Source organism: Lineus longissimus, chromosome 2 (assembly GCF_910592395.1).
Source record: "Lineus longissimus chromosome 2, tnLinLong1.2, whole genome shotgun sequence".
In the NCBI taxonomy this organism is placed as follows: Eukaryota; Metazoa; Nemertea; class Pilidiophora; order Heteronemertea; family Lineidae; genus Lineus; species Lineus longissimus.
In genome coordinates this window covers 14,988,766-15,005,304 of record NC_088309.1, presented here as the reverse complement: position 1 = coordinate 15,005,304, position 16,539 = coordinate 14,988,766, and positions in this window count along the sequence as shown.

The following is a 16,539-nucleotide window of genomic DNA, read 5'->3' as shown; positions in this document are numbered from 1 at the left end:
TGGTCAAGACCATTTGGGCCCACTTTGAATGGAATTAAACATACATAACATGAATTGATTCTGAGACCAAGATCCTGGTCCAGCCAAGGGGGCCTATCTACAATGTAGGTCAGCCATAAGTTGAAGATGCTTATCATTGGCATCACTAAAACCTTAATTACTCATAAAGGAAATAATGTCAATCAATCAAGATATACCCTGAGGGTGCTATAAACAAAAAGTAAACTAATTACCTCGTGCTGACTCTTAACTTGAACTTGGGAAGTACGAAAAACGAAATTAATCAAGGAGGAAAGTTGCGAACATAAACACTCCTCCTTGCTACATTGGCAAAAGCCCAGACTCCTATATTACAGTGATCAAGTTAACCAACAGAAGTTGAATAGACGAAAGATGTTATAAGTGAGATGACAAAATATCATTTTGCGCAAATCCTATAAAAAACATGAAACTTTAGACTGCATTTGCAATACTGAAAGCAATAAACTTAGAACTAATTTGTAAGTGTAAGGATACACTGGAAGACAAAGAAACATATGTAGGTGAACAGGTACCTAAACTGGAGGTAGACTGAAGATGTAGCCATGGTAACGAAAAAGCCTAAGAGCTGCAGCCACACTCCCGCCCAAAATCACCTATGATTTTATGAACAAAATTTATAAAAGAACCAAGTCATGAAGATTTATCAATTAAAACAAAAAGGCGTCTTGTATATACGCGGGTATATACACTGATGACTTTAACGTCATTTCGAAAGCTATTCTAAACAGTCAGGTGACTAGATAATGATAGATATACGCACCCTTTAATACATGATGTCCCGGCTATTCAGCCCTAGGTGTTGGTAAACAATCTTATTGCAGATAAGTATTCTTACCTCTATTCCAAGCTCCCTTTCTAGGCCTCTGGTAGTATGACGGTGGTACTTTGAGTCCCCGCAGAGGAAGAAATGTTTTCCTCACTGTGAAGGCAAGTTGGGTGGTTTTGGTTACACCTTTTACAGGTGCTCCGTCTTGGGCATCTCTTGGACATGTGTCCATGCTGGAGGCATCCGAAGCAGAGACCGCCTTTTTTGACAAACTCCTGCCTCTCTGCCATTGGTTTCAGTCCTAGGGTTCTACAATCCTGGACACCATGATTTTCTCTTTCGCAGAACAGACATGGGGACTTGGTCGAAGGGGGGTATTTTTCCCTCGCATCTGTCGCCAGGGTACGTGTCCCTGCATGGCGCTTTGTGGGGCTTGTCTGTTCCTGTGCCTTGTCTCGATCAGATGGGCTCTTTAGTGATCCCAGGGACGTGATTGGGTCGCAAGCGATCTCGGCTTCCATTGCGACGAAATTTGCAACGTCCTTGAACGGGGGAAAATTTCCTGATGTTGCATTTTCCTTGGACGCTATTCTGCCCCATCTGGGTATCATCCATTCTGGAAGTTTAAGCAGCATCTTCCGGTTTTCACGGGGGTCGTTAAGGATTTCTAAACCTTTAATGTCCATCATAGCGATTTTACACTTTTTAGGAAATCAGAATACTGCCTCAAGGCTTTGCTGTCTCGTGATCCGATTTTGGGCCACGATTCAAGTTTCTCTCTGAGACCGTACCTCTTTTCTAAAATCGATTTGGCTTCTTCGTAAGCATTTTGGCTCCTTAACAGGAAGCAACCACTTACCGCTTCTCTGGCTGGTCCACCGAGGTATTTCTTCAGAAAATGGATTCTTTCTTGGGGAGGCACACCTCTGTTGTCGATCAACGCTGTGAATGATGCTGACCAGTCTGGGAACATCAGAGCATCCCCATGGAAGACTGTAGGTTCCGGGACGGGAAGGCGTCCCAGGTTGACTGAGGCTGCCAGAGTCTTGATGAGGTCTTCAATGTCATTCCTCGGGGCCGTGGGTTGTGGTGTGGCTTCAGTCTTGGTATCCTCAGGATTCATAAGGGGAAGAGATGGTTTGCTGTTCTCTGCTGGTGGGTACCATGGAGATGCTTGGGGCCGAAGGTTATGATGGATTAGTGGCTCTGTGTGCTACGCTGGCGCTGGCGAAATTTGAGTCACGTTTCGTGCAGGTAAGGCGGGGATAACCTCGGCAGGTGAGATCCTGGTAGCATCACGGCATGTCTGGCTGAGGGTGAGTGGGAGCAGGTCTCACACAACAATTCCTCTTCTGCATCTCTCAATGCCATAGCTTGTTCCAGGCGAAGCTCTTCTGCCATTTCCTTTCTTAGGAGTTCTCTTCTTCTTCTTGCCATTTCAGCCTCCACCTCTGATCTTCTGGCCTTCTCTTACGCATCTCTGCGTAGCTGATCAGCAGCTAGCTCTGCTTCTCTTAATGCTCTTCTCGTCTCTTCAGCGATTTCCAGTCTTTGGAGCTCGTCTTCTCTCTCCTCTCTGAGGAGGGCAACCTGCAAAGCAGCAGCCTTTGCTTCCAATTCTCTTTTCAAGCTTGCCGTGTTTGAGTGGCGCGAGGCTGATCCTCCGACTGAAATATGAGAACGCGATTTGCGACTACTAGGCCTGGCCGCTAAGGCTTGAGCCCGTCCTACAAGTTTAACTATTGTAGCTGACAGTTTATCAGTACCCCGTCTAATTTCTGAAGGGGGTGAGCTCGTGCAAACATTACGCAATTCTCCATACGCACCATTTAAACTCTGGTGTTCTCTTTCAAACTTACTTACCAAATCCTCCAAATCAGATTGGGAGTGGGCTGAAGTAAGATCTCTTGCTACAGTGTCTGTAATGGAAAGACAATGATTGTGTGCTTTCCAAAATGTCTTGGTCAGGTCTTGCTCTTTGCTTTGCCTGGTCTTCTCTGTGAGTTTCCTTGGTCTGGTTGATCTTCTCAGGTCGAGTGGATCATCAGCCTCTTCATCTGGTTCGACGGTTGTCTCTTTAACCGGTTCGGCACGTGTCTCAAGTTCCATGAGTGCCTGCATCTCTCTCTTGTGCTGGTGTTGTTGTGCTTTCAACGTCTCAAGTTTCTCTGGGTCGTTCCAGCACCCTAAGTGCAATCCCCTCCTCTCATTCCGGGAAGTATTGGGGAACATCATACATATTCTCGTATGATATGATAGAACAAGAGAAGGGATCTATCCAAATGGGTGGGTGGGTGGGGAAAGCACGTCCTTCGCCCCATATGTTCGTCCCACCATCCAGTTTCCATTTATCCGCCGTTTGCTCACTTCAGCGCTTCCACGCCCCTTTAACAAGCAAATCTATGGTTGACGTCATTCGTCACGTGGATTGTCACTTAGAGTGTTCCAGCACCCTAAGTGCAATCCCCTCCTCTCATTCCGGGAAGTATTGGGGAACATCATACATATTCTCGCACATTCTGTACAACCGAATATGCCCTATTCATTTCTTGTCCCATCTTCCCCCAATACTACCCAAAACTCCCAATTCTCAATCATAAAACAAGGAGAATATCTGTGAAGCAAATGACCTTTATTATTCATCTTCAGCTAACCGACAAGCTAATACAACGTAGTCACGAGTACAACATAGGACATGAGAATGTGAACATTTATTTAGTACAATCGAAGTGGGCATTTCATAATAGAAACATTTAGAAATACACTCTCATCATACCGCAGACTAGGATTGGTAGGCTACAATTCCATCGCTTTTAACAAACATCTGAAGGATCTAAGCATCAAATGCCGGGGGCAAATTTGTAGGTACGAACTTATTAAACATTTTCTCATAATTGCCGCCATCCAACACGGACTTGGACAACCTTCCCGCCACCACCGCCGCATCCCTCACAGATTCTACCCTACTGTAATAAGGAGCTGATTTGTCAGAAAAACAACCCATATGGTTATTCATTTGATCTTGATCGTCCACAGCACCCGACAAGCCTAATAATACTGCACAACCTGCTCTAAAGCTGTGTAATGTTTCACCCTCATAAACACCCAAAGTGACCAAATACTCACGAAGACGTGGCAATGTATGTGTACAGTACATACTAGTCTAGGACATTGAGTCCCAGCGGTGCTACAGTGCGCAATCTATGGATCCATCTGATTTCGATGGTGTCCCTGAGTACAGCACTTTGGGGCGAGAATTTGGTGGACGACGACGTGAGGGTCGGCGTATGTGATTGATCCTGGGAATTGTTCACGGTTTAAGAGATCAAGCGAAGACTTTTGAGCCTTCACAACGGTCACACAAGCCAATTAAGCTGGTCGCATCTCATCGCATTGCCACGTCAAAAATATCAATTCTTTCCGTCTGAGATGTCTCGTAACCCGCCTAGGTCTTCCCACAGTGAGCTACTCACGGGAGTGGAGGGCATGGACATAAACAACCCGATTTCTTCAGGTTCAGAACGAGGGAACAGCACAGGAAATCCACCTGCAGTGCATCAGGTAAGTCTTTCCTTACTTGATTCCATCCCCGTCATTCAGGTCAATGACTTTTCGTCGTTAACCGCTCTTCCACCCTCCACAGCACTTTGCGCCCACCATTTATCTGAAGGACCCTTTAGGTCCTTTTCGGATCTGGCACTCACGTCAGGATCTCTCCCAACTTCAAGGATGTTCCTGACTCCGATATCATCCTTGGAAAACTACAATTCCCAGGATCAATCACATACGCCGACCGTCACGTCGTCGTCCACCAAATTCTCGCCCCAAAGTGCTGTACTCAGGGACACCATCGAAATCAGATGGATCCATAGATTGCGCACTGTAGCTCCGCTGGGACTCAATGTCCTAGACTAGTATGTACTGTACACATACATTGCCACGTCTTTTAACAACTTTTCCCTATGTGTACTCTACAGGGTTCCCCCAGTCTTACTCCAAAGACAGGGGCAGCATTACTTAAACCGTATCCCGACACACTCCATGTCACATCCTATCCACTCAGGACAGGCTATCCGTCAAGCTATTGACCCCTGGAACTAACATCGGGACCATTCCGGTCCCAGACTGTCCGACGTGTAAAATACTTACAGGTCAACTGGATATGCGGCCTTTTACTCCCCACAGCCGCACATCTAGGATAGGAACATTTTTCTATCAACAGTCCACGGCCCGCCTCTGCAAGGCCAACCCATCTTGATCAATATCGCCTTTATAAGTGTCTGATGAGCAACTCCTGCGAAACCGTTCACACCACCCGTGGCATAACCCACATGGCGCGCCTCCCCGCCATTCCGCGCAACTTTGCCGCCATGCTCCCCAAGGAGCATGACGTTATGTCCGTCTCAAAGCCATGACGTCATAAAGGGGCCCAGCATCACGTCAACCACTGCGTCTTGACGTCAGTTCCAACACCTCACACGGTTTAAGAGATCAAGCGAAGACTTTTGAGCCTTCACAACGGTCACACAAGCCAATTAAGCTGGTCGCATCTCATCGCATTGCCACGTCAAAAATAAAATACTCACGAAGACGATCATACATGGAACTAAAGGAAATGTTCTGATCCAAAACCCTGCCAGACTGATCGACTATCCTGAAAAGGTAACCTGCAGATATATCCACCCCATGATCATTGCACCATCGAAAATAATGATCGAGTGCCTCCACCGGGCAAATCACCTTGTCATCACATCGCTTTACCACAAACCTATTGGCCTTTCCCCTGCCACCCCTAATGGTTTTTGTCAAAGTATGACAAAAGAGGAGGCCAGAGCCATCGGGTAACCGGCGAACTTCTTTTGCCGGAATAATACACAAATCGGAAGCTCTATCACCCGCAAAAAACTGCAACTTGAAAAATGCCTGATCTCTGATCAATACGTATCTTTGTCTTAAGGAAATATCCGGCCTCGAAAGCTGATTATGAATATACTTCGACATGTGACGGATCTTATCTATAAATATAGGTTTTGCCTGCTTCGGCATTACATGTGATTTCGCTTGTTCAAGTGCAATTTGCTGAGAGTAATTAATAACCTGAGGTGCATGACTTGGGTTACCCGACGAGGTAGAGTGATTCCACAGCTTTCCCCTACCCACCTGTTGAAATATGTCAGACAGGCTCTGAATCATGTTTTTGACAGAGGTTGACGCAAAACGGGTAGGGCAAGAACATTTAGTGCCATCATGTGTGGCTAGTAACAGACACGTAAAATCATGCACCTTAGTTTTACCTTTGGTATCTTTCCATACTAAAAATTCACACACTTCTTGAGGGCCACATGTCACAATCGACGGTTTCGAGGGGAGCGAAGACAGAAATAACTCAAACGTATTCTTGATGGAATCCAATCGTTTCTTCCTGGCACTGTTTCCAAAATGATTCTCTAGGTAATCTAATCTTTTCAAAATAGCATCCCTATTAACCGCGACCATAGCATGTTGGGGAATGGCCACCTGGAATCACGAGGCAAACGACAAGCGATGAGCAAATATTTTACACGGCACAACTACATCTGGAACAAAGCCGTGCTTTGAAGGAGTGAGTAACACCCCTGTATCACCCCTTTCTTCTACGAGCAGAGATGACTGTCTGTACATGATTAACAATGGTGCCCATACTGGTGTCATGCCCTCATCAGGCAAGAGCATAGTACAATATTTCACCTTATTGTCAATTAACAGCTGAAACACAGGTACAATGAGCTGCTTTGGAGGGTATACATAATAATTCTCATCATTACTAAACGTCTGGGCGAATACATTGACACCCGATGATTGCGGCAGAGGAAATGAAGTAAAGTGTTTCAAAGGAAGCCCAGCCGATGATTTCATCGCATTGCTGTCCAGCGCCATTAAATCAATGGAGTGTGGCCCATAACGCCTTTCTATTTTCTCCCATGTTTTCAATGATAACGTAGTGTGGGAGAGATCAAGCGATCTTGATGGCGTATCCGCCGGATTATCTTTAGACCTTATGAAAGACAATTTTAATTCTACATTGTTTGTGAATATCAGCTGGAATATGTCCTTCATTATATTTACCAACTTGATATCTCTGCCACCCTGACTATGCCAGGCTTTTACCAATATCATACTATCTGTGATTAGCAATTGATGATTCTAAAGATTGGAGGGCTTTTCTCAACGCATCCGCCTCTTTTAAATGGATTGGGCGATGATCGCCAGATAACCAAAAATCCGAGATGCAGCACTGCTTTACATCCCCGGACAGAACTACCGCTCCATATTTGTACAAAGAAGCATCTGTTGCTAATAACACCTATTTGTGGTATTCTGGTCGCCACTTAACATACCCATCCCAATCATCAACAAAACGCCAATGTTCGACTTCCTCACTCAACTGTTGCGATAAAGGAAAGAGGTTTTTTTTATTTTTTATGGCACTCGAAATGGCATTATTCATCTCATTAGTGTAGAGCCGAGCAGCAGGGACTACAAGCGACATGGAAATGCATTTACCTACAAGCCGCTGCATAGTCCTGATGTCTATCATTTTAGAAGCTAATATGTCTTCTCTTAGCTGCATAAATGATATTTTCTTGTCTACGGGCAAAATATATGCTTGTTTCTCTGAATCCACAATAAAACCTAAATGTCTCAATGCTAAATGGTCTCCTAGGTTACTTTTATGGAACGCAAATGTATAACCAAGACAAGTGAGCAACTCGAGAACTGAATACCTTATAATCTCAATTGACAATGTATGTTCAGATACTAGCGTACTCAATGATTAAGCGGAAAATCTATCATTGATATATTGAGTTGTACGAATACCAAAACTCCTCATGTATGAAGTAGCAAGCATACCAATAGATTGGTACACAAAGGGCGAGGCCTTCCAACCAAATGGTAACGTATTATACACCATAACCCACCCATCGAATTGGAGTCCGAAGCAAGTTTTACCATCTTGAGACAACAAAATATGGTCGTATCCGGACTTATCATCACAACTTATCATTCTTGCGTTATGCTGAACCAACCTATGAATATCACGCAGAGTTTCCAATTGAAAATGATTATCTTTGACCCATAGGTTAAGATAACGTTCATCGTGGCATAGGCGTGGCTTGGAGGGTTCCGCTGTGAGAGGCATAACAATGCGTGGCATCTGGCAGTTATCGAGTTTACCTACAAGGCTAATCGATCCCATAGCTATTCTCTTTTCAAGCTCACACGAAATAAATGACGCGTGATCCCAACAATTAATAGCATTAGGAAAATAGGCAGACGGCGGTGTTTCGGAGTCGTAAGCTTTCCCCTTAAACTTTCCTTTAAACGGCCGAAACATATCCTGAACCGAGACACCATTAACAAGCCATGCTCTTAGAGTATCGTTAGGTGGATTATCATCTAAACGAGATTGCATTAACTTCTCCCACTCATCAATTTGATTATGTAGGCCTCCAGCTACGAATGTATCAGGGTCCCGCAGTGGCAATGTCTGAACGTTGAAACTAGAACCACCTTTTATTACACTTTCAAATCTGATAGCTGAGATTAGGGTTGAGGGTTGGATGTCCTTCCCATTCAATAATCTCCAACGTGGGGTCTTTTTCATACTATTTGCGCCCGCAATGGGTTGAACTCAACTGATTTTTCCCACTCGGGCACATGCATACTTCCTCCCTGAAAAAGGAAAAATAATCGCGTATGGGAAGGACTTCCAACCCTCAACCCACAGGAAATAAATTCCATAGGGCGAAGACTCCCCGGGATGAGGGTTAAAAGATCCTAAGTAACCTATTTATATATGACACTGAAGTGAATGTGGTATTAACATTTACTTTGGTTGTGCTTCTTTCATTTTCTGGCAGTCTTTAACGAGGTGATCCAATGACCCGCAAAAATAGCATGGCATAGGCCTTCCCCTACCTCTACCACCTCTTGAATATGGATACCGACCATAAGGTCTATAATTGCCGTAATTATGTCCACTATTATAACCTCTTCCATATGAAGGATACCCCGAGGAATACTGATCGTGGAGCTGAGGGAAAAGACCTTGCAGTGGCGACTGTGGCCTCACCGGCGACTTCTTTTTACGTTTGCGGGTCACCTCATCACTATCGGAATCGCTGTCCGATTTCGCCCTCGAGGAGCGCTTACATTTCGCTAATGCCTTGGCTATGGAATCCGAGGCTCCTCCTCCTAATACTTGCAAAACAAATGTGGATAACTTCATTTTCCCCTGATGATTACGAGCTTGTCTGGCAAGCTCGTCGTAAACAGGCAACTTCGCATCTTGGGCTATTCTTGCGAGGTTTACCAAGTCATCCAATAATAACAATATCAAGGATTCGTTAGGTTTATTCTGTGACGCCACGCTTCGTACCTTTTCCTTGATGACTCTAACGGCCTCGCTCTTTGCCGACTGGGTATTGAGCATCTTTCAGAATAGTCGTACTAGCTGCACTTGGTCCAGCCATCGGCTCCAGCTGAAATACAGCATGTTGTATTATTTGATACGTATTATTGTAAGTGATAAGGCACGTTGACAAACATGCTCTAAGGTGTTACTTGCACAGGGTGCCGATCTAGTTCCACTATTATTGCCCAATTCTCAGATGGGAATAACGACAGGGCTCGGGGTGAGCTACTCTAATGCCTACACTAACATTGGTTAATTAGGATCGCAAAAAATGCTCACTTACCAAATCCTGGCCCTTAGGTTGACCAATCTCATTCGCCAGAAGAATTGCCGAGTGCACCAAGATCCTTAAATTTACGATGTTCATCTCTCTATCCGTTAATTCTAGAAAATCTTCGGACTCTTTCGCTGTGATGTCTGTGAAGGCTTGGGCTAGGGCTTCCTGCGTTAGGTCCTCCAACCCTTTGTCTGGCTGTAACCTCGCCCACTCCTTGGGTACCTCTGTACTGGCCTTCACCTTTTTGACGAGTTGAATGACTATGTCCGATCCTTCAAGGAGTGACGTCTTTTTAGTCCTGGTGGCAATACCATTCTACTGCAATAAATACCGGAGTATAAGAACTTTTCTCGTACGGTGCCGCGAGACCCGCCCAGAAATCGAGCTCCAACCGGGAAAGTAGAACTTACCTGAATATTCGCATAAACCGTGTGAGTTTCGACGTATGAGTGACTCTCTCTGTCTACCCGTCACCTTATATAGCCAAGCTTCACAATGGTGTTTTAGAAAGTTATGTGTAACTCTTACGCAATCGTCTGAAGGCCGTGGCAACCAAGTTGTTTTCTCAATAGCAGATTTCTGACGAGCGCAAAAATGTGCCCGGCCCGATAACAGCTTCCCTGACCATGTTGTAATACCGACATCTACACAATGGATTTAATCCCGTGCCGTTCTGTACATTACGATTTCCTCTGTGGCACAGGTGTCAGATTACTCTAACCAGCCTTATATACTATGCTTTATACTATATGTCAACAACCGTGTTGTCCTCCTTCCTTCACAACACTCCAACTATGCTGAGATATTATAACCTTTCTCTAGGAAAATGAACAAATCCAAGATATCGTAACTATTTGCCAACAAAGCAACCGTGATACTTAGCTAGTGTTAAAGTTTTTGAATACCGAGCCAGCCTCTCTCCCTGCTGTAGAAATTATAAGGATACCGACACACTCTCAAATGCCGACGCCAATCATCCTACTAGCCATTCCCGGGAGCTATGATCCAACATCATGTACCATAACTACCGATACCAACCCAGACACTAAATATAAGCACCCCTGGTGCTACACTATTATTCACATATCAAAGCAATCCCACATGCTGTTGCCAACAATCCTACATGTTGGACCTAAATCACACAGATACCAGCAATCCTACATGCTGTACTCAAATCAGAAAGATACTAGCAATCCTACATGCTGTACTAAATCATAAAGATACTGCAGCAATCCTACATGCTGTACCCCAATCACAAAGTAATCCCACGTGCCTGCCACCCTCAAGCAGGTGAACTCAAGCCCCGGCCTGGCTATTCCAATATTCGCATAGTGTACACCGTAGTCCAATCGAGCTAACATCAAAACTAAGCAATAAAATACAAACTGGCTTTACAAAATAGATTTACTCAGAAAACGTCGAGAAATAAACCATTATAAATCGGCAGTATTACTTACATTCTAAAAAACGCACGAGCGACATGAAAACGCGTCCTGTCAGCCATGCAACAAGCAAATCTATGGTTGACGTCATTCGTCACGTGGATTGTCACTTAGGGTGGTTTCAGCTTCAATGGAAATAGTGAAAGATTCGATCTTACCTTGTAACTCCAGTAACCGGCTTCCTTGATCGATGGGGGTTGCAGTCTTGTCTTCTATGCTGGCCATTATCACGGTCTTTGGGCAGATTTACAGGCTGTTCTGAAATATTCTAAGTTTAAGAATTAAACCAAATTCTCTATATCACGAACGATTTAACGAATGTCTGCCGCGAATGACTACGTGACCAAATAGCGAAATCAAAAAACTGCTCATAAAACCAAAGATAGGTGATCACTGGGTATGAAGCGTGGCTAAAGCTGTAACTAGTGTAAGCTGAAGAATTAATTTGAAGGTTTGAGGTGTTTCAGATTGCAAATGCAGTACCGGTAGCATCGAAAGATACATATAGGCCTACATACGAGACAATTCTGAGCCGAAATAATATGAGAAACACACCAATGAACAATTGTCAAATTCACGAATGTTCATGGAAGTCTCGATAACCATGGAAACAATGGCCATCAGACAGTGTTCAGCATCACGGGAACAATCAGCAGACAGTGTTCAGCATCACAGGAACAATCAGCAGACAGTGTTCAGCATCACGGGAACAATCAGCAGACAATGTTCAGCATCACGGGAACAATCAGCAGACGGTGTCTGACGTCACGATACAATCAGCAGGCAATGTCCTGCATCACAGTCTGATGAAGACTGATTGAGTCACGGGTAAACCTCAGGTGACTTCTAAAAAACACGAATGGTTTCGATATCCGAAATTCGATGCGAGTGCAGAAGCACAGACGATATGTAGAAGCTCCTGACTAAGCCTCGGCTTACGAGTGCAGCATAAGCTACAAGTAGAGTCCATAACATTATGGTTTTTAACGAAGTATCAACACGTCAAAGCGTGGCTGTCGGTAGGCCCGGATAAGCAGCTTCTTGCACTTCCACGTTGTCGATTCTCTAGCCTTTGTTGAAGGTCTGAGTTTTTTACTGTAAATCCCACTGCTCAAGAATCAGGCTAACGACGAGAATTTCTATTATTAACTGCCACATTGACTTGGTCTTTATTCAGTGCCAATTAGTGCTGTAAAAAACTGTAATATACAAAACGAAGAAAGGTCTTACATTTCAGTATAAGATGAGAAATGAACAAGAATACTCTGAACCAAGATATCTAACATCTTGATGCTAAATATAGTTTGTCCTTATGATGACAAGTATCAAAAACAATCATGTCCTGTACAGTGCTGCCATCTGGACTAAGCGAGACGAATTACCTGTGGCTTGGCCCTGTACTCTTACAGGCTCATAAACTAGCACAAATCCCAATTAAATGAGACGAAACTTAATGATACACATCTAGAAATGGTCAAGACCATTTGGGCCCACTTTGAATGGAATTAAACATACATAACATGAATTGATTCTGAGACCAAGATCCTGGTCCAGCCAAGGGGCCGTATCTACAATGTAGGTCAGCCATAAGTTGAAGATGCTTATCATTGGCATCACTAAAACCTTAATTACTCATAAAGGAAATAATGTCAATCAATCAAGATATACCCTGAGGGTGCTATAAACAAAAAGTAAACTAATTACCTCGTGCTGACTCTTAACTTGAACTTGGGAAGTACGAAAAACGAAATTAATCAAGGAGGAAAGTTGCGAACATAAACACTCCTCCTTGCTACATTGGCAAAAGCCCAGACTCCTATGTTACAGTGATCAAGTTAACCAAAAGAAGTTGAATAGACGAAAGATGTTATAAGTGAGATGACAAAATATCATTTTGCGCAAATCCTATAAAAAACATGAAACTTTAGACTGCATTTGCAATACTGAAAGCAATAAACTTAGAACTAATTTGTAAGTGTAAGGATACACTGAAAGACAAAGAAACATATGTTGGTGAACAGGTACCTAAACTTGAGGTAGACTGAAGATGTAGCCATGGTAACGAAAAAGCCTAAGAGCTGCAGCCACAATGGCTGGACAGGACTCTCTACTAAAATAAAGCCATTACCTTGCGATTGGTCCCTTTGCTTTTGATTAGCACCATCTTGACAATAACCGGCTGATGGATCTAACCCATCTTTCTCTATTATTGGGGAAGATTTGGTACAAGTAGGCGTATCTAGCTTGTGGGGATGATCGGTTTCTTCAACATCCTGGTCGAATGCAAGGTCGAGGGGGTCAGTCTCTCGAACCTGTCATTTATCAAATATGGAGAAAAAATGCTGTCAGTTCAAATGTAAATGACGTTGACATGTGCATTACACTGTTTCTCATATTTGCCATGCTACTGTCTATCTTATAGGCACTGAGTTGTACTGCTTTCAATGTAAATTTTAATTTATTATGAGGACCGACTGCGTGTTATGTGCCAATATACACAAATCGCCTTATTAACTGCTGAACAATTTTCTTTACAGGGATAGATTCCAATTTTCGATTGAATGTAAATTGTAAACTCATTTTTGTCTCCTTGTGCAGATCGATTAGCTAGATAAGACGTTCGAATATTCATATCTTCGCACTGACTGAAGAAGTTAGAAATTTAAAATGTGTGTCCCCAAGTTGCTCTGCCTTATCCCATACTTTAATGAAGGTAAAATGCATCATATACCTGTGATATCTTGTTCACATCCATTTCGTTTCGCCCCGTTGCACCATTGTCTTTGCCCCGAATTGGTGTGGACGTTCTGATATCCTGGAAAAGAAAAGAAACGTTCAAAAATGGTTGTATAGGTTTAAAGACAGATATAACAATCGATTAAACTGTTCACTATGGGCCTACCCACATTAAGAAAAATCAGAGGGGGCAGACCAAAAGGTCACCCTGAGAAAACATTGTTGACCGAGGCCGGGATTTTAGGCCGATTTGCCCAAAACTGCGACCTGCCGCTTGTTAGGTGGACGCGATAACCATTGAGGCTCCCTCACTCTAACTTTATAGCTATCAAAATAGAACGTTTACAAACAAGATCAGACAGCATTACTCTACCTCTGCCTACCTCCGGCATTGCTACTATGCCTTCTTTATTCACTGCTCTTTCAGTTGGTTCGACGTTCAATGCATTGAAATCTGTGACCTCTTCTTTCTCAGTATCAAAACTGATGTTCTGCTCACTGTTAACCAAGGCCTCTACCGCTGAAAAGACCTCTTCTTCTCTCGCATTGTCATAGCTTGTCCACTGGTCTGTCATGTCAATCGGAACATCAAGCGCCTTCTGAGTGTTGACAGGTGTCTGAAGTATAAGAAAGGATATGAAGAGTGCACGCTTGTCAAGATTAATATTCGACGGAGTTCTGGGGACACGCATCATAATAGAAGGCGGTGTATTACGGGAACATCGGGGAAGACACCAGTTTTTCACAGGTGAACAAAACTGTACGTTTTTAAAAGTATTATACGGGGTCTATAAAATGACTTTTATATCCACTGCTGAACCATTCTGTTGATTCTACTAAAACATATTCTACACAACCAGGCAGTAATAACGTAGGAGGGAGGTTCTCCCTCACCAAGGAGTCACTTAATACACTTTTTTTCAAATAAGTCAAAACAAATTTAGGTTGCGATGTTCGCCAAATTTAATATCGGTTGTGATATGATGATCATCCAACATTCCGCGACAGTTTATTCAAAACACGCCGACATTCGATGATTTTGTCCGGTGATCTGACCCAAATCGAAAAGAAAGGCAGGAGGTGGTTCCTCTCAGAAATTGAAATATGTAGGCCTACTGCATGCGCATGACAATATCCAGGGCGCATTTGCAAATATGTCCCCGGGAGGAATAAAATTTGCGCGATTTGCACACAGGGACACCTTTCACGTCTCCAAATTTATTGCCTCCTAGTAGATTTCCTACCTTATTCACTGCTATTTTAGTAAATTATTTTTCCTTTGCATTGAAATCTGTGACCTCTTCTTTCTCAGTATCAAAACTGATGTTCTGCTCACTGTTGACCAAGGCCTCTACCGCTGCAAAGACCTCTTCTTCTCCCATATTGTTATGGCTTGTCCACTGGTTTGTCACGTCAATCGGAACATCAAGCGCCTTCTGAGTGTTGACATGTGTCTGAAGCATCATGATTGATATAAGATGGTGTTCCGGGGACACCCATCATAATAGAAGACGGTGTATTAGGGAGACACATTAACAAGTGAACAAATTGTACGCTTTTTGTAGTATTATATGAGATTATGAAAATTGACTCTGTATTCACTGCTGGACCGCTCTCGATTCTTCTGAAGTACATTCTACACAACTACACTACTATCAAGTTTTTAATAAAGTTATTGTTTGCCTACTGGATTTACTGCTCTTTCAGTATGTTCCTTTTTCTTTGTGTTGAACTCTGTGACCACTTCTTTCTCAGTACCAAAACTGACGTATTGCTCACTGTTATCCAGGGTCTCTACCGCTGCCTGGACCTCTTTTCCCCCCTGCTTTGGTGCGTCAATCAGTACATCATGTGCTGTCTGAGTGCTGACTGTTGTCTGAAGTAAAAACTAAAATTTAACATAAGATATTTTGTAATTCGTCATGGATCACTGAACACTATTTTCTTGAAACTACTGCGCAAATACTTCCTTGGTTCACTTAATACTCACAAAAATAATTCTCCGCAACAGTCGTCATCATATCTGCATCAATCTGTACGAGGTTGCCGAAATATTCCGCTCCACCAGCCAACTTTTGTGTCTGCTAACTGAGTTTGATTCCAGCGCGCCTTGGGATGTCTGGCAGAAATATTGAGCATTTATACTCTATCTGCTACTATCGATTTCGTTCAAGTAGGTTGCTTACCGGTTTCTTTGCTTGTTCGGTAAGTTTCTCTTCCATTTCGATGACCCCTGTGACCTCTTTTTTCTCAGTTTCATAACCGATTTGCTGCTCACTGTTGACCAAGGCCTCTACTGTGTCAAGACCTCTTCTTGTCCCGTCTTGTCACAGCTTGTCCACTCGTTTGTCACTTCAAATTCAATCAGAACATCAAGCGCCGTCTTATTGTTGACAGGTGTCTGAAGTATAAATAATAAGACAGAAAGCGTGTGCGATTGTCAAAAATAATACAAGTCGGTGTTCTGGGGACCACATAAAAAAGCCTTATCATAGGCAATACAGGCCAGGGGCCGCATATCTTATTTTGGTGTAGTTGTGCAACATGATCAAACATCCATGCTGAATGAGGAGGCAGTTGACATCAAATTGTCCCGTTAAATGACAACACACTTGATTGACCTATTGCGTCACATTCTCTGATATATCACAAATGGCTGATAAGGTGGTCCGGAATCATTCATCATACCCGCCCTTGTCTCGATAGAAATGAACATCAAACAACCTGGACCTCATCAACAAATTGCAAATGATTGGCTTAACCAGGGACAATGTTCCTCGGCCTCCCTGTAGAACGCAATTACGGTCAGGTTACCGGCCGT